Consider the following 25408-nt stretch of genomic DNA (forward strand, 5'->3'; position numbering starts at 1 on the left):
AACCTGAGAATGACCCAGGACCCACAGTCAACCTGCCATGGCCTGGTGTCTTTCTCCTCTGCCTGCTAATCATTAGATTGGCCAGAAACGTGGCAGAGGCAGAGAAACACAGCTTTTCCCAGCACCTTTCTATCTCTGCTGACTCCTCACCTGATTAAATGATCCAAGTGTTCTCCACCAATTCAACGTCTTTTCTGTAATCTGCAGACTGCTCTTCTGCAGCCATTTGTGGAGTGGCAGTCTCCTTTCATTCATCCCCATGAATACAACACTTTCTGTGAATAGCACTGGATAATTTATTACAAACATGTGGTAGCAGTGCTACTGTTTACCTTCTGAATTTTGATGATTGCCCTGTGGTCACCAATTTGACTACCAGTTTTGCCCAGGCAAAGATCAGATCAGATCAGATCAGATCAGTCCGATTCTTTGCAACCCCATGCATCGCAGCACGCCAGGCCTCCCTGTCCATCACCAACTCCGGACAGCAATAAAAGCACAGGGCGTGGACGACCTCAGCTCCAGGCTGTGGGCTCCTTCTGCACTGCATTCAGCCCCAGCCAGTAACTGCATATGAGAGAGATTCCCTCTGTCACTGTGGACAGCAGAGTAACGACTTGTCAGGCCTGGCTTCTGCTGCATCTCGACTCTGGGGACATTAGGCATTCTCATCACACTGACAACGTTTCCAGTTCTGTGTGCTGGTCACGGGTCATTTTCTGAATGCGGTACAAGGCCCAGGCGTGGCCGCTCACATGGGAATGGCTCCAAGAGAAAGCAGTAGTTCACCAAAAACTGTCCTCACACACACGCGCGCGCGCACACACACACACACACACCAGGAGGGCTAGGAGGTGGGTGTCATTATATCTTCCCATTTCCTCACATGCTCTATTTAGTGAGGCCTTGAGAGAAAACATAAAAAGCACTTTATCTTTCAGAAGGCTCGCAAGTAATGCACTTGTGCCGAATATTTACCCAAAGGGAAAGAAAAAAAGTCTTGCAAAATTGCACTCTCTCAAATGCAAATGGAACTAAATCCCCTGAGGAAATTAAAATACTATTTGCTATATATGTAAAACCTAAAGATATCAAGGGCTTCCCTGGTAGCTGAGCTGGTAAAGAATCTGCCTGCAATGTGGGAGACCTGAGTTCGATTCCTGGTTTGGGAAGATCCCCTCGAGATGGGTATGGCTACTCACTCCAGTATTCTTGTATTCTGGCCTGGAGAATTCCATGGACTGAATAGTCCATGGGGTCGAAAAGAGTCGGACATGACTGAGCGACTAACACTTTCACTTTCAGAGATTTTACTTTGTGTTAACAACCAAAATTTACAGTCCTATAAAATCTCTACATTCCCTGTAAGCATTTTAAGGAAGGCCTCGTCAGTTAAGTGTTTTAACTTGCCTCAAAATTCTCCTTTTGCTTGAAACTAAGCATTCACGTGAAAGGACTCTAGACAAATGCTTCTCTCTCACCTTTTATCTTAAAATCATCCTACACTCCCAGGTTCCTAATGAGAACACCTACTTTTCCCACAGATAATTCATGATCCAATCTACTTCTTATATGCCTCACCTCAATGCCATCTGAACATCCATGTATGAACTTTGGGAAACTGACCTCTGACTTCTTTTAGAATCAAGAAGAAGCATGCATGTCTGCGTGAATGAGTAAACACACAAGCATAAATATAAACATCAACACAAATATCACAAGAACATAACTCCAATTCAGTAGATAGCATTTTCATTATTCAAGTAAAGGACAGAGTAATCCCTAAAAAGCGGAAGATGAAGTAAATGCTCTTCATGTCTGTTTGTTCAAAAATATTCAGAAGTCATTTCCTCTGCAATTAATAGCCTTGTGCATACATTATTTCTCTTGCTAGCATGACTGGGAAAGATTCTTAGAAATAGGATTGCCGAGTCAGAAGGCAAATGGATATAATTTTTGCTAGATATTGCTTAATTCCCATTGTGTGCAGTAAGAGCTTAAAGCTAATAACTCAGTGACTTAAGAGAAAGACGTTTGCTTTGAGGTTCAATCTTCAGGTCCAAAACAGCTCGGTGGGACATAGGTGTGCTAAGCTGTGCTGTCACTCAGGGGCTAGGCTGATGGGGGCTGTGTGCTCTCTGCTACTGCCATCTCAGCACTCAAGTTCACCAGATGGGCAAGAGCGCCCATGGAGAGCCCAGCCAGTCTTCTGTGCTGTGTCCATGAAGTGACACGGCTCACATATATAGGCTCATGGCCCATTGACTGGAACTTGTCACATGAAGCTATTGAACAATATAGGATGAGAATTTGGAGGACAACAGATTCCAGCTCTTTGTGGAGCAGTTGTTAGTCACATTTGAACTTTGAGGTCATGTCCCTAAGATTTTGCTATACAGATGCTCATCAAAGAGCTGTTTATGATAGAAAGGAGGGGAGGAGAGGAGAAAGAGAGGGAAAGGAGAAAACAGGAAAAAAGGGAAATGATCTAGAGGTCTAACAATTAGAGATCTAGAGGTCTAACAATTAGAGAAGGGCGAATGTTGCAGATTGTGCATGCAAAGGAAAAACTAATTGATATGATTCAGGGTATAAAACTTTTGGAGTTAGAGTGCCCAGGTTTACATTTTGTTTCTCATACTTTGCTTTTTTTTTAGGTCTTTATTGAATTAGTTACAGTATTGTTTCTGTTTTATGTTTTGGTTTTTTGGCCAAGAGGCACGTGGGATCTTCACTCCCCAGTTTAGTTCAGTTCAGTTCAGTCGCTCAGATCAGATCAGATCAGATCAGTCGCTCAGTCATGTCCAACTCTTTGCGACCCCATTAATCGCAGCATGCCAGGCCTCCCTGTCCATCACCAACTCCCAGAGTTCACTCAAACTCATGTCCATCGAGTCGGTGATGCCATCCAGCCATCTCATTCTCTGTCATCCCCTTCTCTTGCCCTCAAACCTTCACCACCTGCATTGGAAGGCAAAATCTTAACCACTAGACCACAGGGAAGTTCCCTCTCTTACTTGCTAGATATGTATACTTGCTTATATTACTTAAGCTAGACTTTGATTTCTTCAAAAATAATAATAATACTGACCTTTTAAGGTTGTTAGAAGGATTAAAATTTTAAAAGACAATTTAAAATACTTAGCACATGGCTGGCTCTAAAACACATTTTGCTATTTTTTTAAACCACTAAATCATGCATAAAATATATACTGATATTGAAGGGTATATGCATTATTATTTTCAATGAAAAAGAAGCCTTGAAATTCTTTGCTTGGTATATAATAAAGGTTTGTTATTTAAAAGTCATAAATAGATATATAGGAAAATCTGGAAAGTACAACAAAATGTAGACAATGATAACTTTCAATGTACATTTTCTGGATTCTTATAAAATAAAATACAATTCTATCAAGAAAAGGTAACAATCAAACTTAGATTAGGTATACAGCATGAGCCATATCACTTGAAGATTGAGTTTCTTCCTAGAGTTTCATGTTCCTGTAGCTCATCAGGGATACTGAAACAATGTCTTCAGCTACACTTATAAAAATGAGATAGTCTGTGTTTAAGAAATCAGCCTTCCACGCAACCAAATACATACTGCTTATGCCCAGAGGTCTTTGGCAAGTCTCATGGATTATTTCAAAAGGGAAAAAAATGTACTTGTAAGGCAGATTTGCATCCATTTTTTTAAACTGCATTGTCATTCTGGAACTCTATGGCCCCTTCTTCCTGCCAACAGTTTCCTCTGAACAGCTGCTTCAGATAGCTCCCATCACTGTGTGGTACTGGCTTCAGAGAATTCTCTGCCTCTAAGGAATCTAAGGGGGCTTCCCTGTGGTGCAGTGGTAAAAAATCTGCTTACCAAAGCAGGAGAGGTGGATTTGACCCATGGTTCAGGAAGATCCCCTGGAGAAGGTGATGGCAACCCACTCCAGTATTCTTTCCTTGAAAAGCCCATGGAAAGAGGAGCCTGGCAGGCTACAGTCCAAGGGGTGACAAAGAGTCGGACATGACTGAGCACAGCAGACACATGTACACACAAAGAAACATAATTTTGGTGATCATAAAAAGTATCCATTGATCATGAGAAAGTCAGTCCACATTTTAGAATTTCAAGATTGGATAGACTCTTGAGAACTATTTATTAATTCTAGCTTTCAAGTTTGAAATAAAATTATTTTCCTTTTTTAAATATTATGATGTAGCAAACAGGACACTAAACTGAAAATCAGTCTCCAACACTGTTTAAGAAATTAGCTACGTTGTCTCAGGGAGGTTGTCTGATATCTCTGTGTCTTAGGTTTTCTCATGATTAAAATTGGAGAAGTTGTTAAAAAAAAAAAAAAAAAAGGCCACTAGGAATCTATCCAGTTTTTTTAGAGTTTTATGGTTTTCCATGCATTTGTGATCTCAGCAATCAGCTACGAGAACTATGTATTCAAAGTTTTTGAGTTTTTGCAGTAAAATTCTATCTTTATTCATATAAACCCACTCATAGTTTAGGTAATATGTTTTACTGGAAAAATATTAATGTATTTAATTATAGCAGCTGATCAAGACACTACTGTGACTGTTATAAAATATATGGTATATGTTGATTTCAGTTCACTCCCTCAGCCACGTCCAACTCTCTGCGACCCCATGGACTGCAGCACGCCAGGCTTCCCTGACCATCACCAACTCTTGGAGCTTGCTCAAACTCATGTCCTTCAAGTTGGTGATGCCATCCAACTATCTCATCCTCTGTTGTTCTCTCTCCTCCTGCCTTCAATCTTTCCCAGAATCAGGGACTTTTCTAATGAGAAAGTTCTTCACATCAGGTGGCCAAAGGATTGGAGTTTAAACTTCAGCATCAGTCCTTCCAATGACTATTCAGGACTGATTTCCTTTAGGATGGACTGGTTGGATCTCTTTGTAGTCCAAGGGACTCTCAAGAGTATTCTCCAACACAAGAGGTCAAAAGCATCAATTCTTTGGCGCTCAGCTTTCTTTATGATCCAACCCTCACGTCCATACATGACTACTGGAAAAACTATAGTTTTGACTGGATGGACATTTGTTGGCAAAGTAATGTCTCTGCTTTTTAATATGCTGTCTAGGCTGGTCATACATTTTCTTCCAAGAATCAATCATCTTTTAAATTCATGGCTGCAGTCACCATCTGCAGTGATTTTGGAGCCCAAGAAAAGAAAGTCTTCCATTGTTTCTATTAGCCATGAAGTGATGGGATCAGATGCCACAATCTTAGTCTTCTGAATGTTGAACTTTCAGTTCAGTTCAGTTCAGTTGCTCAGTCATGTCTGATTCTTTGCGACTCCATGAATTGCAGCACGCCAGGCCTCCCTGTCCATCACCAACTCCCAGAGTTCACTCAAACTCATGTCCATCGAGTCGGTGATGCCATCCAGCCATCTCATCTTCTGTCATCCCCTTCTCCTCCTGCCCCCAATCGCTCCCAGCATCAGAGTCTTTTCCAATGAGTCAACTCTTTGCATGAGGTGGCCATGCCAGCTCATGCATCATTCCTTCCAAAGAACACCCAGGACTGATCTCCTTTAGAATGGGCTGGTTGGATCTCCTTGCAGTCCAAGGGACTCTCAAGAGTCTTCTCCAACACCACAGTTCAAAAGCATCAATTCTTTGGCACTCAGCCCTCTTCACAGTCCGAACATCATATCCATACATGACTACGGGAAAAACCATAGCCTTGACTAGATGGACCTTTGTTGGCAAAGTAATATCTCTGCTTTTCAATATACTATCTAGGTTGGTCATAACTTTCCTTCCAAGGAGTAAGCGTCTTTTAATTTCATGGCTCCAATCACCATCTGCAGTGATTTTGGAGCCCCCAAAAATAAAGTCTGACACTGTTTCCACTGTTTTCCCATCTATTTGCCATGAAGTGATGGGACCAGATGCCATGATCTTTGTTTTCTGAATGTTGAGCTTTAAGCCAACTTTTTCACTCTCCTCTTTCACTTTCCTCAAGAGGCTCTTTTGTTCTTCACTTTCTACCATAAGGGTGGTGTCATCTGTGTATCTGAGGTTATTGATATTTCTCCCAGCAATCTTGGTTCCAGCTTGTGATATATCCAGCCTGGCATTTCACATGATGTACTCTGCATATAAGTTAAATAAACAGAGTGACAATATATAGCCTTGACTACTCCTTTCCCAATTTGGAACCAGTCTGTTGTTTCATGTCCAGTTCTATCTGTTGCTTCTTGACCTGCACCCGGGTTTCTCAAGAGGCAGGTCAGGTGGTCTGGTATTCCCACCCTTTAAAGAATTTTCCACAGTTTGTTGTGATCCACACGGTCAAAGGCTGGTGTAGCCAATAAAGCAGAAGTAGCTGTTTTTCTGGAACTCTCTTGCTTTTTCAATGATACAGTGGATGTTGGTAATTTGATCTCTGGTTCCTCTGCCTTTTCTAAATCCAGCTTGAACATCTGGAAGTTAAGTTTCACATACTTTGAAGCTGATCTTGGAGGATTTTGAACATACTTTGCTAGTATGTGAGATGAGTGCAATTGTGCAGTAGTTTGAACATTCTTTGGCATTGCCTTTCTTTGGGATTGGAATGAAAAACTGACCTTTTCCAGTCCTGTGGTACCACATTGCCTTTCTAAAATAAGGAAAATTCTGAATTCTGAAACATATTCAGCCTCATGTTTTGGATAAGAGGTGAAGACTTAATTACTGCTCTTCTAAAGTTGAAGAAACCAAAGCAGAGATGTTAGTTACCTTGTCCAAGGTCACACAGGTAATAAATGGCAGAATAGGATTCAAACTCAGTCAGTATTGACTTTAACTGCTTTTCATGACCATGTTATTATTTTTTTAATTTATTTATTTTTTATTGAAGGATAATTCCTTTACAGAATTTTACTGTTTTCTGTCAAACCTCTACATGAATCAGACATTGGTATACATATATCCCCTCCCTTTTGAAACTCCCTCCCATCTCCTTCTCTCACCCCTCTAGGTTGATACAGAGCCCCTGTTTGAGTTTCCTGAGCCATACAAGAAATTCCCATTGGCTATCCATTTCACCATTTCACATATGTAAGTTTCCATGTTACTCTTTCCATACATCTCACCCTCTCCTCCCCTCTCCCCATGTCCATAGGTCTATTCTCTATGTCTGTTTCTCCATTGTTGCCCTGTAAATAAATTCTTCAGTACCACTTTTCTAGATTCCATATATATGTGTTAGAATACAGTATTTATCTTTCTTTTTCTGACTCACTTAACTCTGTATAATAGGTTCTAGGTTCATCCACTTCATTAGAACTGACTCAAATGCTTTCCTTTTCGTGGCTGAGCAATATTCCATTGCTGGAATGGAATATTCCATTCGAATATTCCATATATTCCAATTTGTATATATGCCATTACCTCTTTATCCATTTATCTGTAGATGGACATCTAAGTTTCTTCCACATTCTAGCTATTGTAAATAGTGCTGCAATGAACACTGGGATACATGTGTCTCTTTAAATTTTGATTTCCTCAGGGTATATGCCTAAGAGTGGGATTGCCGGGTCCTATGGTGGGTTTATTCCTAGTTTTTTAAGGAATCTCCATACTGTCTTCCATAGTGGCTGTATCAATTTACACTCACCAACAGTGTGAGAGTGTTCCCTTTTCTCCACACCCTTTCCAGCATTTATCGTTTGTAGACTTTTTGATGATGGCCATTCCAAATGATGTGAGATGATATCTCATTGTAGTTTTGATTTGCATTTCTCTAATAATCAGTGATATTGAGCATCTTTCCTGTGTTTGTTAGCAATCTGTATGTCTTCTTTGGAGAAATGTCTGTTTGAGTCTTTTCCCCACTTTTTGATTGGGTTGTTTGTTTTTCTGGTATTGAGTTGTATGAGCTGCTTGTGTATTTTGGAAATTAATCCTTTGTCAGTTGTTTCATTTGCTATTATTTTCCCCCACTCTGAGGGTTCTCTTTTCACCTTGCTTATAGTTTCCTTTGCTGTGTAAAAGCTTTTAAGTTTAATCAGGTCCCACCTGTTTATTTTGTTTTTATTTCCATTACTCTAGGAGATGGGTCATAGAGGATCTTGCTTTGATTTATGTCATCGAGTGTTCTGCCTATGTTTTCCTCTAAGAGTTTTATAGTTTCTGGTCTTACATTTAGGTCTTTAATCCATTTTGAGTTTATCTTTGTGTATGGTATTAGGAAGTGTTTTAATTTCATTCATTTACATGTAGCTGTCCAGTTTTCTCAGCACCATTTATTGAAGAGGCTGTCTTTGCCCCCATTGTATATGCTTGCTTCTTTTGTCAAAAATAAGGTATCCATAGGTGCATGGGTTTATTTCTGAGCTTTCCATCTTGTTCCATTGGTCTATATTTCTGTTTTTGTGCCAGTACCATACTGTCTTGATGACTGTAGCTTTGTAGTATAACCTGAAGTCAGGAAGTTTGTTTCCTCCAGCTCCATTTTTCTTTCTCAAGACTGCTTTGGCTATTTTGGGTCTTTTGCACTTCTGTATGAATTTTAAAATATTTTGTTCTAGTTGTGTGAAAAATTCCATTGATAATTTGATAGGGATTACATTAAATCTGTAGATTGCATTTGGTAGACTATAGTCATTTTCACAATATTGATTCTTCCTACCCAGGAACATGGAATATCTCTCCATCTGTTTATGTCATCTTTGATTTCTTTCATTAGTGTCTTATAATTTTCTGCGTACAGTTTTTTTCATCTCCTTAGATAAGTTTATTCCTAGATATTTAATTATTTTTGTTGCCTTGGTGAATGGAATTGATTCCTTAATTGCTCTTTCTGATTTTTCATTGTTAGTATATAGAAATGCAAGTGATTTCTGTGTGTTGATTTTGTATCCTGCAACTTTGCTAAATTCACTGATTAGCTCCAGGAATTTTCTGATACTATCTTTAGGGTTTTCTATTTACAGTATCATATCATCTGCAAACAGTGAGAGCTTTATTTCTTCTTTTCCAATCTGATTCCTTTAATTTCTTTTTCTTTGCTATTTGCTGTAGCTAGGACTTCCAGAGCTACGTTGAATAATAGTGGTGAAAGTGGACATCCTTGTCTTGTTCCTGATCTTATGGGGAATGCTTTCAGTTTTTCACCATTGAGAATAATCTTTGTTGTAGGCTTACCAAAATGGTCTTTACTATGTTGAGGTAGGTTCCTTCTATGCCCATTTTTTGAAGAGTTTCAATCATAAATGGGAGCTGAATTTTGTCAAAGGCTTTTTCTGCATCTATTAAGATTATCATATGGTTTTTATCTTTCAATTTGTTAATATGGTGTAACACATTGATTGATTTGTGTATATTGAAGAATCCTTGCATCCCTGGAATAAACCCAACTTGATCATGGTATATGAGCTTTTTGATGTGTTGCTGAATTCCGTTTGCTAACATTTTGTTGAGGATTTTTGCATCTATGTTCATCAGTGATAGTGGCCTATAGTTTTCTTTTTTTATGTTGTATTTGTCTGGTTTTAGTATCAGGGTGATGGTGGCCTCATAGAACGAATTTGGAAGTGTTCCTTCCTCTGCAGCTTTTTGAAAGAGTCTTAGAAGAATAGGCATTAGCTCTTCTCTAAATGTTTGATAGAATTCTTCTGTGAAGCTGTCTGGTCCTGAGCTTTTGTCTTTTGCAAGATTTTTGATCACAGCTTCAATTTCAGTGCTTGCAATTGTGTTGTTTATAATTTCTATTTCTTCCTGGTTCAGTCTTGGAAGATTGAACTTTTCTAAGAATCTTTACATGTCTTCCAGGTTATCTATTTTATTGCCATATAGTTGTTCCTAATAGTCTCTTATAATTCTTTGTATTTCTGCTTTGTCTATTGTAACCTCTCCTTTTTCATTTCTAATTTTTTTGATTTGATTCTTTTCTCTTTATTTCTTGATGAGTCTGGCTAAAGGTTTGTCAATTTTGTTTATCTTCTCAAAGAGCCACTTTTTGTTTTATTAATCTTTACTATTGTTTCTTTCATTTCTTTTCCATTTATTTCTGCTTGGATCTTTATGGTTTCTTTCCTTCTAATAATTTTGGTGTTTTTTTGTTCTTCTTTTTCCAGTTGTTTTAGGTGTTAAGTTAGGTTGTCTATTCAATGTTTTTCTTGTTTCTTAAGATAGGAATGTATTGCTATAAACTTTCCTCTTAGAACTGCTTTTGCTGCATCCCATAGGTTTTGAGTTGTTGTGTTTTCATTGTCATTTGTTTCTAGACATTTTTTTATTTTGTCAGTAACCTGTTGGTTATTTGGAAATGTGTTGTTTAATTCCCATGTATTTGTGTTTCTTATAGTCTTTTTCTTGTAATTGATATCTAGTCTCATAGTTGTGGTCAGAGAAGATGCTTGATACAATTTCAATTTACTTAAATTTACTGAGGTTTGATTTGTGACCCAAAATGTGGTCTATCCTGGAGAATGTTCCATGTGCACTTGAGAAGAAGGTGTATTCTTCTGCATTTGGATGGAATGTCCTGAAGATATCAATGAGATCCATTTCATCTAATGTATCATTTAAGTCTTGTGTTTCCTTATTAATTTTCTGTTTTGATGATCTATCCATTGGTGTGAGTGAGGTGTTAAAAGTCTCCTACTATTATTGTGTTACTGCTAATTTCTCTTTTTTTATGTCTCTTAGTGTTTGTTTTATGTATTGAGGTGCTCCTATGTTGGGTGCATCGATATTTACAATTGTTGTCTTCCTCTTGGATTGATCCCTTGATCATTATGTAGTGTCCTTCCTTATCTCTTGTAATCTTTATTTTAAGGTCTATTTTGTCAGATATGAGGATTTCTACTTCAGGTTTCTTTGCTTCCCATTTGCATGGAATATATTTTCTCACTTTCAGTCTATATGTGTCTTGAGGCCTGAAGTGGGTTTCTTGTAGAGAGCATATATATGAGTCTTGTTTTTGTATCCATTCATCCAATCTGTGCCTTTTGGTTGGAGCATTTAATCCATTTACATTTAAAGTAATTATTGATATATATGTTCCTATTGGCATTTTCTAATTGTTTGGGGTTGATTTTGTAGATCTTTTTTCTTCTCTTGTATTTCTTGACTATATAAGTCCCTTTAACATTTGTTGTAAAGCTGGTTTGGTGGTACTGAATTCTCTTAACTTTTGCTTGTCTGAAAAGCTTTTGATTTCTCCATCAATTCTGAATGAGAGCCTTGCTAGGTACAATAATCTTGGTTGTAGATTTTTTCCTTTCAGTACTTTAAATATATCCTGCCATTCCCTTCTGCCCTGCAGAGTTTCTGCTGAAAGATCAGCTGTTAAGCCTATGGTGTGTTACTTGTTGCTTCTCCCTTGCTGCTTTTAGTACTCTTTCTTTATGTCTAGTCTTTGTTAGTTTGATTAGTATGTTTCTTGGTGTGTTTCTCCTTGGGTTTATCCTGTATGGGACTCTTTGTGCCTCTTGGATTGATTGGCTATTTCCTTTTCCATGTTGGGAAAATTTTCACTATAATCTCTTCAAAAATTTTCTCATACCCTTTCTTTTTCTCTTCTTCTGGGGCCCCTGTAATTAGAATGTTGGTGCATTTGATATGGTCCCAGAGGTCTCTGAGACCGTCCTCAGCTCTTTTCATTCTTTTTACTTTATTCTGCTCTTCAGAAGTTATTTCCACCATTTTATCTTCCAGTTCACTGATTCATTCTTCTGCTTCAGATATTCTGTTATTGATTCCTTCTAGAGTATTTTTAATTTCAGTAATTGTGTTGTCTTGGTATGCTTTTTTCTTTGATTCTTCCAGGTCTTTGTTAATTGATTCTTGCATTTTCTCCATTTTGTTTTCAAGGTTTTTGATCATCTTTACTATCATTATTCTGAATTCCTTTTCAGGTTTTCAGGAAATTTCAGGAAATTTTCCTATTTCCTCTTCATTTATATAGACTTCTGTGTTTCTAGTTTGTTCTTTCATTTGTGCAGTATTTCTCTGCCTTTTCATTCTTTTTTTAAGTTATTGTGTTTCTAGTTTCCTTTTCCCAGGCTTCAAGGAAAGTTGATATTTCCTTGAAGAAGGTTGAATTCTTTTTTCCATTTTGCTTCTGCCCTCCTAAGTTTGGTCCAGTGCTTTGTTTGAACTTAGTAAAGGGTGAGATTTGTGCTGAGTTTTTGTTTGTTTCTTTGTTTTTCCTCTGATGGGCAAGGCTGAGTGAGGTGGTACTCTTGTCTGCTGATGATTGGGTTTGTACTTTTGTTTTCTTTATTGTTTTATTTGTGGCACCCTGCACAGGGTGCTGTGGTGGTTGGGTGATTCTGGGTCTTGTATTACAGTGGTTTCCTTTGTGTGAGTTCTCACTATTGATACTCCCTAGGGTTTGTTCTCTGGTAGTCTAGGGTCTTGGAGTCAGTGCTTCCACTCCAAAGGCTCAGGGTTTGATCTCAGAAATTAAGTTTGCCATCAACTTCCTCACAATGGGCTTTTAGCTTCATAGAACCTTAAGAGAAGTGGTATGCATCCAAATTTTAAGCCTCTCTTTCCAGAAGTTCCTTAATTTCAGACAAGTTCTTTAATCTGGTAAATCACTCTCCAGGTGCTTCCTGGACTGGGTCTTTGCCCATATTACTATTTTTAACTGTAATACAACTATTGTTGCTACTGCCACTACTACAACAAAAATGACAGAAACAATGATTACTTCTATTTTTAAATTTATTCTCAGCACTAATACAACCTTCATTAAAACCTTGCTTACTGAATTTTGAGTGAGGCTTCATGCTAGCTACTAGAGAAGCAGTCCCAGTTCTCAAAGTATATATTCTAGTGGTAGGGGAAAAAGAATAAAAAAGCAAATAATAATAACAACCAAATAACCACTGATGTTGGTAAATGTTATCAAGAAAGTAAACCTAGTGATAGAAAATATTAAATTGAACAGTTTAGTTAGGTCAGGTTTTCCCTTGAGGAAGTCATATTTCACTGAAAACTAAAAGATCAGTTAGCCACTCAAAGAGCCAGGGGTGAGTGGAAACAAAAATAAGCTGCCTGAATTAGGAAAAACTAAAAAATGCAATGACGGTGAAGATGTTATCTTAACTACAAACAGAATTTAGATTTTATTCTAAGCTCTATGGGAAATCATTGAAAAAATTTAAAGCAGGAAGTGGTATGTGCTCAGTTTTTATGGGCTCAGTCACTTAGTCATGTCTGCCTCTTTGCAATCCCATGGACAATAGCCCACAAGTCTTCTGTGTCCGTGGGATTCTCCAGACAAGAATACTGGAGTGGCTTGCCATTTCCTGCTCCAGGGAATCTTCCTGACCTAGGGGTCAAATCTGCATCTCCTGCATTGGCAGGCAGATTCTTTACCACTGAGCCACCCAGGAATCCTTAACTAGGAACAGAATTTACATTTTATTCTACACTCCATGGGGAGTTATTGAAAAGATTTAAGTCAGGAAGTGGCATAATTTTATTTAAATCTTTAAAAGATTACTCTAGCTCTTTCTTTTCCAGTAATAGTAGGCTAGGTAATTTAGACAAACTAACCAAACCTTCACATTTATTCTAGTCCTTAAATTTTTCTTACAAATAAAACTCCAATAACTATAACTAGGACACAACAAAACAGAGCCAGGCACATTAAAAAACAAACATACACACCAGAAAAATCAAAACAACCAGAGCACCAGATTTTGGAACCATAGTTCACAGATTTTTAAACTATACTTACTATGTTCTTATTTATTTTAGCCAAGAACTAAAGGCAATAAAAATGATATATATTTGAAAAAGAATCAAATAGAAACTTTGAAATTAAAAAATATGATAGAAGATAAAACTTGAAAGGTGAGTTTAACTTCAGGTTACAATCTGTACATGGCTGAAGAGAGAATTAATAGGCTGGAAGTCAGGTCAGAGGAAAGTATCCAGAATAACTCATAGAGAGACAAAAAGAATTCACACACACACACACATAAGGCAGAGAGAGAGAGAGAGAGAGAGAATATTAATAATGATAGAATTCAAAACAATACAAAATAGTAGTTACTAAAAGAAATAAGACAAAGATTGGAGGAGAAGAAATATCTGAGAGTATTTTCCAAAATTATTAGAAGGCAAAAGGCCCAGTAACCCCCTAGCAAGATAAACACACACACACACACACACACACACACACACACATACACACACAGACAATCTAGAAACATCAGAGTAAAACTAAAGTACAACTAAAGTTAAAGATAAAATGTAAAAAGTAGCCAGAGGAAAAAATTCAGATTTCATGGAAAGAATAAGAACTGTCATCATCTGACTTCTCAAGGAAAAAAAGTGAAGTCAAAGGATAATGAAGTGAAATTTTCAAAATGGTGGGAGAAAATAACTGTTAAGAGATACAACTGTAGATCATGCAGTCACTGAAAAATACAGGATAATATGAGCAACTTTTATAAGAATGCGTTCAGTTTAGTTCAGCTGCTCAGTCGTGTCCGACTCTTTGCCACCCCATGAATCAAAGCACGCCAGGCCTCCCTGTCCATCACCAACTCCCAGAGTTCATTCAGACTCACATCCATCGAGTCAGTGATGCCATCCAGCCATCTCATCCTCTGTCGTCCCCTTCTCCTTCTGCCCCCAATCCCTCCCAGCATCAGAGTCTTGTCCAATGAGTCAACTCTTCGCATGAGGTGGCCAAAGTACTGGAGTTTCAACTTCAGCATCATTCCTTCCAAAGAACATCCAGGGCTGATCTCCTTCAGAACGGACTGGTTGGATCTCCTTGCAGTCCAAGGGACTCTCAAGAATCTTCTCCAACACCACAGTTCAAAAGCATCAATTCTTCGGCACTCAGCTTTCTTCACAGTCCAACTCTCACATCCCTACATGACCACAGGAAAAACCATAGCCTTGACTAGACGGACCTTTGTTGGCAAAGTAATATCTTTGCTTTTCAATATGCTATCTAGGTTGGTCATAACTTTTCTTCCAAGGAGTAAGCTTCTTTTAATTTCATGACTGCAGTCACCATCTGCAGTGATTTTGGAGCCTCCCAAAATAAAGTCTGACACTGTTTCCACTGTTTCTCCATCTATTTCCCATGAACTGATGGGACCAGATGTCATGATCTTCGTTTTCTGAATGTTGAGTTTTAATCCAACTTTTTCACTCTCCTCATTCACCTTCATCAAGAGGCTTTTTAGTTCCTCTTCACTTTCTGCCATAAGGGTGGTGTCATCTGCATATCTGAGGTTATTGATATTTCTCCTGGCAATCTTGATTCCAGCTTGTGCTTCTTCCAGCCCAGTGTTTCTCATGATGTACTCTGCATAAAAGTTAAATAAGCAGGGTGACAATATACAGCCTTGATGTACTCCTTTTCCTATTTGGAACCAGTCTGTTGTTCCATGTCCAGTTCTGTTACTTCCTGACCTGCACATAGGTTTCTCAAGAGGCAGGTCAGGTAGCCTAGTATTCCCTTCTCTTGAAGAATTTTCCACAGTTTATTGTGATCCACACAGTCAAAGGCTTTGGCATAGTCAATAAAGCAGAAATAGATGTTTTTCTGGAATTCTCTTGCTTTTTCCATGATCCAGCGGATGTTGGCAATTTGATCTCTGGTTCCTCTGCCTTTTCTAAAACCAGCTTGAACATCTGGAAGTTCACGGTTCACGTATTGCTGAAGCCTGGCTTGGAATTTTGAGCACTTTAATAGCTTGTGAGATGAGTACAATTGTGCGGTAGTTTGAGCATTGTATGGTATTGCCTTTCTTTGCAATTGAAATGAAAACTGACCTTTTCCAGTCCTGTGGCCACTGCGGAGTTTTCCAAATTTGCTGGCATGTTGAGTGCAGCACTTTCACAGCATCATCTTTCAGGATTTGAAATAGCTCAGCTGGAATTCCATCACCTCCACTAGCTTTGTTCGTAGTGATGCTTTCTAAGGCCCACTTGACTTCACATTCCAGGATATCTGGCTCTAGGTGAGAGATCACACCATTGTGATTATCTGGGTCATGAAGATCTTTTTTGTACAGTTCTTCTGTGTATTCTTGCCACCTCTTCTTAATATCTTCTGCTTCTGTTAGGTCCATACCATTTCTGTCCTTTATTGAGCCCATCTTTTTATGAAATGTTCCCTTGGTATCTCTAATTTTCTTGAAGAGATCTCTAGTCTTTCCCATTCTGTTGTTTTCCTCTATTTCTTTGCATTGATCCCTGAGGAAGGCTTTCTTATCTCTCCTTACTATTCTTCGGAACTCTGCATTCAGATGCTTATATCTTTCCTTTGCTCCTTTGCTTTTCGCTTCTCTTCTTTTCACAGCTATTTGTAAGGCCTCCCCAGACAGCCATTTTGCTTTTTTGCATTTCTTTTCCATGGGGATGGTCTTGATCCCTGTCTCCTGTACAGTGTCACGAACCTCAGTCCATAGTTCATCAGGCACTCTATCAGATCTAGTCCCTTAAATCTATTTCTCACTTCCAGTGTATAATCATAAGGGATTTGATTTAGGTCATACCTGAATGGTCTAGTGATTTTCCCTACTTTCTTCAATTTCAGTCTGAATTTGGCAGTAAGGAATTCATGATCTGAGCCACAGTCAGCTCCTGGTCTTGTTTCTGTTGACCGTATAGAGCTTCTCCATCTTTGGCTGTAAAGAATATAATCAATCTGATTTAGGTGTTGACCATCTGGTGATGTCCATGTGTAGAGTCTTCTCTTGTGTTGTTGGAAGAGGGTGTTTGCTATGAGCAGTGCATTTTCTTGGAAAAACTCTATTAGTCTTTGCCCTACTTCATTCCGTATTCCAAGGCCAAATTTGCCTGTTACTCCAAGTGTTTCTTGATTTCCTACTTTTGCATTCCAGTCCCCTGTAATGAAAAGGACAGAGATTAAAAATAAAAAATATGTTTATTAAAGCATTAACTTAACAGAAGTAATATAAAAGGAAATAGAAAGTCCATGTTCCTATTATGATTAAAAACATTGCATGTCATAATTGAAATTTGGTCCAAATCATTTCACCTAGGGAATTCTACCAAACATTCAGGATCGTATAGTACCAATAATACATGTTGTTGATGTATTGTTGTTGTTTAGTCATTAAGTCGTGTCCAACTCTTTTGCAACTCCATGAACTGTGGCTCGCCAGGCTCATCTGTCCATGAGATTTCCCAGGCAAGAATACTGGAATGGGTTGTCATTTCCTTCTCCATGGGATCCTCTCAATCCAGGGATCAAACCTCCTGCTTGGCAGGATTCTTTACCACTGAGCCATCTGGGAAGCCCATCTAATAATACGTAGGCTCTCTGAGAAAATTTTTTTAAAGGGAGCACTCCCAAACTTGCATTTTGAAGCCAGCATAACTCTGTTTCCAAAACCCAAAAAAGACATTAAATGATTTTTTTTTTTAAAAATCCATAAAAACTTTATTCATGAATAAAATGGAAAAATCAGCTAATAGAATTTATTAACAGTTTAAAAGGATGAATCATAACCAAACTTTGTTTGTTCCATCAATGCATATGTTTTTGACACTAGAACATCCATGTAATTAGCTACATTTACAAACTAAAGAAAACTATACAAATATCAGATGCAAACAAAGTAAAGAAAGCTCCACTTTGTTGACAAAATCTCCATTTTTAACAAACTTGGAATAAAAGAAAAGTTTTCTAATATGATATAGGATGTCTTAATGGTGATATTGAAAACAGCCACTTGAAGATCAGAAACAAAACACTAGTGCCCACGGTTGGCACTACTGTTTTAGAATACGCTGGAATCCTATGCAATGTATCAAGAAAAGGAAATAAACATGAATAAAGACAAAGAAGAAAGAAAAAAATCACATAGAAGGGAATTTGTCTTCCGAAGACAGGTCTGGCCTTTGCCCAGATGTTTGGGAGATAACTTCTATACACTTGGAGTTTCCTGAGTGCTAGAGTGTCTTTGTTATTCATGATGAGCCAGATGCCACATCATAGTTTGTGCTAATGAGATGGTTCTCGATGGGCTCATTGGGCCAAGTAATATCAGCTGAATCTCTGGGGAGAGGAGGCTGAGCACTGAGTTCAACCACAGGGTCAATGATTCAATCATGCCTAGGCAATGGAGTCTCAGCAAAAGTTTTGGACACAGAAGCTCAGGTGAGCTCCCTGGTTGGCAGGAATACTCTGTATGTGTTACCGCTCATATGGCCAGGAAGAGGTAACGTCATTCATGGCTCCACAGGGAGAGGACAACCAGAAGCTCCACATCTTCCCAGACCTTGTCCCATTGTGTCTTTTCCTTTGAAGGGTTCTAATTTGTATCCCTAACTTTAATAATATGATTATCAGTCTCGTAGCTTTCAGAGGGACTTTCCTGATGGGAATCCACTGCCGAGGCTGGAGACATGGGTTCAATCCCTGGGTCAGAAAGATCCCCTGGAAGAGGAAATGGCAACCCAGTCCAATATTTTTGCCTGGGAAATCCCACAGACAGAGGAGCCTGGTGGGCTATAGTCCAAAGGGTTGCAAAGAGTTGGACATGGCTGAGTGATTAAGCATGGACGTAATAGCTTTCAGTGAGTTCTGAGTCCTTCTACCAAATTTTGAAACCTGTGGTTGGTTCTGGGAAACTCACTGGGTGTCAGAGATCTTGGCCAGACTTAGCAGTCCGGAGGACTGCTTAATCTGAAACTCGAGTGAGACTAACTCCATAGATTATTCACAAATGATATTATTGGACACAGAGAAAATCTATATAAACTGACAAATTATTATATAGGTCAGTTTAGCAAAATACATGGGCTCATGATCAACATAAAACTCAACTGTATTAGTACTATTGTTGTTGTTCAGTGGGACTAAGTCTCGTCCCACTCTTTGTGACTCCCTGGACTGCAGCACGCTGGGCTTCCCCATCCATCACCAACTCCCAGAACTTGCTCAAACTCGTGTTAACTGAGTCAGTGGTGTCGTCCAACCACTTCATCCCCTGTTGTCCCCTTCTCTTCCTGCCTTCAATCTTTCCCAGCATCAGGGTCTATTAACAAATACAAAACTATTAAATATCATTTTCAAGAACATTGAAAATAGTATATACCTATAAGTAAATTTTATTAAAGTTGGGCAGATTTTCTCTGTAGAAAATTATAAATGTTTTTAAGGAAAATTTTAAATGACCTAAATAAATTGAGAGATATGCAACCTTCCTGGACTGACAGAGTTTTTTAGGGACATTAATTATCAACAAATTAACTAGAATTTCAGTGCAATCCCAACTTAGATTTCAAATTTCTTTGTGTATCATGACCAACTAATAGGAAAGTACATGGGGAAATACACAGCTAAGAATAAATTAAGCCAAAGAAAAACAGAATGAGAGAAATTGTTCTACTAGATAGCAGTGTTCTTTAAAAGTGGGCCAATCTATTATTGGTGTATGGATAGACAAATAAAAGAATAGAAAAGGGCATAAGGCCCAAGTACAAGGTCGCTTAGTATATGGACAGTGAATTTATGACAAATGTGGGATGGCAGGGCAGTTGAGAGAGAATAATTCTCTTTAATAAATAGTGTTGAAATAGTCAATCATCCATGTAGACCTCTACCTCACTCAAAAAAATCAATTCCAGAACCCAGGGTGAAAAGCAAAATAATACAGTTTTTCAAGAATAATATATAGGTTCGATGCACGATACTGGATGCTTGGGGCTGGTGCACTGGGACGACCCAGAGGGATGGAATGGGGAGGGAGGAGGGAGGAGGGTTCAGGATGGGGAACCATGTATACCTGTGGCGGATTCATTTTGATATTTGGCAAAACTAATACAGTTATGTAAAGTCTAAAAATAAAATAAAATTAAAAAAAAAAGAATAATATAGGAGAATATTTTTAGAATCTCATGATAAAGAGATATTGTTGAACAAAATTAATGAACAAAATGGGAAAATTAATCAAACACATTAAAATAAGGTGTTTCTATTAAATTTAATTATCAAGACAGAGAAATGGCAAGCTTATTGAATGAGAAAAAGCATTTGCAGCATATCAGATCAGATCAGATCAGATCAGTCGCTCAGTCGTGTCCGACTCTTTGCGACCCCATGAATCGCAGCATGCCAGACCTCCCTGTCCATCACCAGCTCCCAGAGTTCACTCAGACTCACGTCCATCGAGTCAGTGATGCCATCCAGCCATCTCATCCTCTGTCGTCCCCTTCTCCTCCTGCCCCCAATCCCTCCCAGCATCAGAGTCTTTTCCAATGAGTCAACTCTTCGCATGACGTGGCCAAAGTACTGGAGTTTCAGCTTTAGCATCATTCCTTCCAAAGAAATCCCAGGGCTGATCTCCTTCAGAATGGACTGGTTGGATCTCCTTGCAGTCCAAGGGACTCTCAAGAGTCTTCTCCAACACCACAGTTCAAAAGCATCAATTCTTCAGTGCTCAGCTTTCTTCACAGTCCAACTCTCACATCCATACATGACCACTGGAAAAACCATAGCCTTGACTAGATGAACCTTTGTTGGCAAAGTAATGTCTCTGCTTTTGAATGTGCTATCTAGGTTGGTCATAACTTTCCTTCCAAGGAGTAAGCGTCTTTTAATTTCATGGCTGCAGTCACCATCTGTAGTGACTTTAGAGCCCAGAAAAATAAAGTCTGACACTGTTTCCACTGTTTCCCCATCTATTTCCCATGAAGTGATGGGACCAGATGCCATGATGTGGTCCACTGGAGAAGGGAATGGCAAACCACTTCAGTATTCTTGCTCTGAGAGCCCCATGAACAGTATGAAAAGGCAAAATGATAGGATACTGAAAGAGAAATTCCCCAGGTCAGTAGGTGCCCAATATGCTACTGGAGATCAGTGGAGAAATAATTCCAGAAAGAATGAAGGGATGGAGCCAAAGCAAAAAGAATACCCAGCTGTGGATGTGACTGGTGATAGAAGCAAGGTCTGATGCTGTAAAGAGCAATATTGCATAGGAACCTGGAATGTCAGGTCCATGAATCAAGGCAAATTGGAAGTGGTCAAACAAGAGATGGCAAGAGTGAATGTCGACATTCTAGGAATCAGCGAACTGATATGGACTGGAATGGGTGAATTTAACTCAGATGACCATTATATCTACTACTGCAGGCAGGAATCCCTTAGAAGAAATGGAGTAGCCATCATGGTCAACAAAAGAGTCCAAAATGCAGTACTTGGCTGCAATCTCAAAAATGACAGAATGATCTCTGTTCATTTGCAGCATATATAACCAACCAAATAGCTATGATCCTGAACATATAAACAGTTGCAATTTAACAAGAGGATTTCCCTGTGGTTAGTAGTTAAGAATTTGCTTGCCAATGCAAGGGACATGGGTTCAGTTCCTGGTCTGAGCAGATCCTACATACTAAGGAGCAACTTAGCCTGTGTACCACAACTTTTGAGCCAGCACTCTGGCCCCCATGAGCTGCAGCGACTAAAGCCTGTGCACCTAAAGCCCATACTAGAAATTAATATGCTTCTCATTGTAACTGCCACCAGGATAATGTCTATTGTTCTGTCATTATTCCTCAGGAAGTATTTACCTGTGGGATCCAGCTATGCAAGTACACTACCAAAAGTGAAAACAACACACGGAAACACATATTTTCCCGAGAATGTTGTTGATGTTGTTTCGTCACTAAGTCTTGTCTGACTCTTGGCGACCCCATGGACTATATCCCACCAGGATCCTCTGACCATGGGATTTCTCAGGGAAGAACACTACAGTGGGTTGCCATTTCCTTCTCCAGGGGATATTCCCGACCCAGGGATTGAACCCATGTCTCCTGAATTGGCAGGTGGATTCTTTACTACTGAACCACCAGGGAAGTACTTCCCAAGAATACTCCTGAATAATATTCAGTATATATAAATAGAGCTTTCTTATTGCAAAGAATACATTTTCTTCATTGAAGTTGAAATGATATGTGACAGATATGTCAAAATTCTCATTCTATGTATTTTACTTCTTATAAATTCCTGACATCAAAGGACAAGTTGGCTTAAACAAACAGGTGAAAAACTGGCTGATCGATTTCCATACTTCCTTTTAAAAATGAGATAGATTAAATAGATAATAGATAAAACAGATTAAAAAAATAAGAACACACACATGTGTCCCACCACCATTTGTTTATTCAAGAAATTCCAAGCATTACCTTGGACATTTTCCTAGAAGAAATCTGTTTCTTGAATTCCCAAGAGCTGAAAATAAAGTGAATCTATATGTGCTGATTCACCAACACATCTCTGAAGAAAATGGTCCCCTTGAGCATAATAAGAAAGCATCCAGGTAGAATTCATGCCTAAGTCTTCTAATCAGGGAAACACACATTTCACCAGTTAACAAGATACTGGTTGTCTTATGTTCTCCACAGAACTTCCTTCAATGTGGAAAGTCCTTGTAGTGTCTATGTTTCTTCCTCCCTCCTTTGCACCTTGGTCAGGATTTAGAAGAGAACAAAGCACCGAGCTTGTACGCAATAGGCGCCCAAAGAATGTGCCTTCAGTTGATTATTAGCTGTGACCAAAAACACAAGCCAGCCAGTCACCAGCTTCTCAAAAGGACATTTCTTAATGCAATGGTGCCAGCACAAAGACAGAGGGTTGCAGCAGCAAGCCACCTCTTCTAAGAGTTTCCGCTCATCCCCTGTGACATGCACAAGGTCTACTCTGAAGTGTCAGGAATGGGCTTCAATGAGGACTGTGCGAGAGTGGGTTTGAGGAGGTTTTCTTAGCCTAAAGATTGGGCTACAATCAGACAACTTCACGACAGGTTTGGGGCACAATTTTGCTTGTTTCCAGTCATGATTCCCAGTCATTCTGATCAGCCAAAAATGAAACCTCTAAAATTGTGGCAAGCCAGATTGAGCTTTATCTTTTTGTGAGTCTGGAGGGTTACAGTCCATGGGGTCTCAAAGAGTTGGACATGATTTAGTGACTAAACAGCAAACAATGATCCTACATGATATTAATAAGAAACATGGCAAACTATAAACCATAATCCTTATTTTGCATATAGGACCTTGGGATTGACATCATCTTCTGGCCTCCTTGGGGTCCAGGAAAGTTAATAACTCATCCAGTGTAGCAAACTAGTAACTGTCAGGCTCTGCCCGGATATGAAACCATGTCTGTCTAATGCCTGGCCCAGGCTTTTTCTACCACTGGGCCTCACTGAGATGATTTCTTTTCTTCTAAAAAGACTTGAAACATCAATAACGTCTTCACAGAATTTCTAAGAACCAAATGGTATTATGTGTGCAACACCTCTTTGAAAACTTTAAGAGGAATATACAAATATTAAATGTTATTGCTGACTCAGATAATCCCTGACTGAGTTTTTTACTGCAAATTTAAATAAAAATCATGTTGTTTGACAGCAGCAGTCCCACTCTGGGCAAACCTAGGAACATCTTTACAGAAGATGTTTCGGTAATTCCAGATTTGAAATGACTTTTTTTAAAACTGCTTCTCCCACCTAAAGGTTTTATTAGGCGTGAAGCACTTACTGTGTCAGTGCTACCCCACTGTCCTTAGTGCCTTTCTCTCTGGCCTCCCGGACCTCATTTTCTCATTTTGTACCCACTCATGCATTTACAGCCTCCTCTGTGATGCGAAAGTGAAGTGAAATGAAACGTTAGTCACTCACTCAGTCATAGCCCGCCAGGCTCCTCTGTCCATGGAATTCTCCAGGCAAGAATACTGGACTGAGTTGCCATTCCTTTCTTTGGGGATCTTACCAACCTAGGGATCAAACCCACGTCTCCTATATTGGAGGCAGATTCTTTACCATCTGAGCCACCAGGGAAGCCCCCATTCAATACCTCGTATCTTAATATGATAGCATAATATGTTGTGCACAATTTTACATTGTGAGTTGCCACAAGATTGGATTCTGGAAGTCAGTCACACCTGCTTTAAATTTTGTGTCATCTCTTAGAAGCTGTGGCTCTGAGACTTGTTACTCAATCCCACTGTGTTTAGGAAGTAGTGCATATTATAGGCATGGTCTAAATGTTTCTTTGTTGCAGTTGTGGTACCAGTATAGCTAGTATTTGTGATCATTCTTTTTGTTGGATTGTTTTTTGCATTACACTCTCCCCTCAGGGCTTTTTGATACTTGGTCATTTCTCCTGAAATTTCTCTTCCCCTTGCTCTGCATTCTTTGGTCTGCATTACATTCCCCCTATCCTATTCACTCTTTTTGCTTCTCTAAATTCATCCTTAGGGTACAACACAAAAACTGTGCTTTCTTTCTCTTCAGTATGTCCTGCTGCTGTTTACTGTACATCTGTATGTAAATCTGCATGTAAATCTCTCTCCTATGTCTCTGAAACTCCTGGCAGTGCTTCAGATCTCAGATAAAGCTCAGTTTGCTCAATTCCAGAAAAATAAATGATCCAATCAAAAAATGGACCAAAGAACTAAACAGACATTTCTCCAAAGAAGACATACAGATGGCTAACAAACACATGAAAAGATGCTCAACATCACTCATTATCAGAGAAATGCAAATCAAAACCACAGTGAGGTACCATTTCATGCCAGTCAGAATGGCTGCGATCCAAAAGTCTACAAGCAATATGCTGGAGAGGGTGTGGAGAAAAGGGAACCCTCTTACACTGTTGGTGGGAATGCAAACTAGTACAGCCACTATGGAGAACAGTGTGGAGATTCCTTAAAAAACTGGAAATAGAACTGCCATATGACTCAGCAATCACACTGCTGGGCATACACACCGAGGAAACCAGAATTGAAAGGGACACATGTACCCCAATGTTCATCGCAGCGCTGTTTATAATAGCCAGGACATGGAAGCAACCTAGATTGTCCATCAGCAGACGAATGGATAAGAAAGCTGTGGTACATATACACAATGGAATATTACTCAGCCATTAAAAAGAATACATTTGAATCAGTTCTAATGAGGTGGATGAAACTGAAGCCGATTATACAGAGTGAAGTAAGCCAGAAAGAAAAACACCAATACAGTATATTAATGCATATATATGGAATTTAGAAAGATGGTAATGATAACCCTGTATGCGAGACAGCAAAAGAGACACAGATGCATAGAACAGTCTTTTGGACTCTGTGGGAGAGGGCAAGTGTGGGATGGTTTGAGAGAATGGCATTGAAACATGTGTATTATCATATGTGAAATGAATTGCCAGTCCAGGTTCGATGCATGATACAGGGTGCTTGGGGCTGGTGCACTGGGATGACCCAGAGGGATGGGATGGGGAGGGAGGTGGGAGGCGGGGTTTAAGATGGGGAACACATGTACACCCATGGAGGATTCATGTTGATGTATGGCAAAACCAATACAATATTGTAAAGTAATTAGCCTCCAATTATAATAAATAAATTTATTTTAAAAAATAAAAAAATTAAAAAAAAAAACAA

At 39.0% G+C, this 25408-nt stretch overlaps 1 pseudogene; it reads left to right on the forward strand.

Annotated features, from left to right (window-relative positions):
* The first annotated feature begins 20894 nt into the window (after positions 1–20894).
* Positions 20895–25408, forward strand: part of LOC129654269 (craniofacial development protein 2-like) — a 40368-nt pseudogene continuing 35854 nt past the window's right edge.

This window comes from Bubalus kerabau, chromosome 5 (genome assembly GCF_029407905.1).
Source record: "Bubalus kerabau isolate K-KA32 ecotype Philippines breed swamp buffalo chromosome 5, PCC_UOA_SB_1v2, whole genome shotgun sequence".
In the NCBI taxonomy this organism is placed as follows: Eukaryota; Metazoa; Chordata; class Mammalia; order Artiodactyla; family Bovidae; genus Bubalus; species Bubalus kerabau.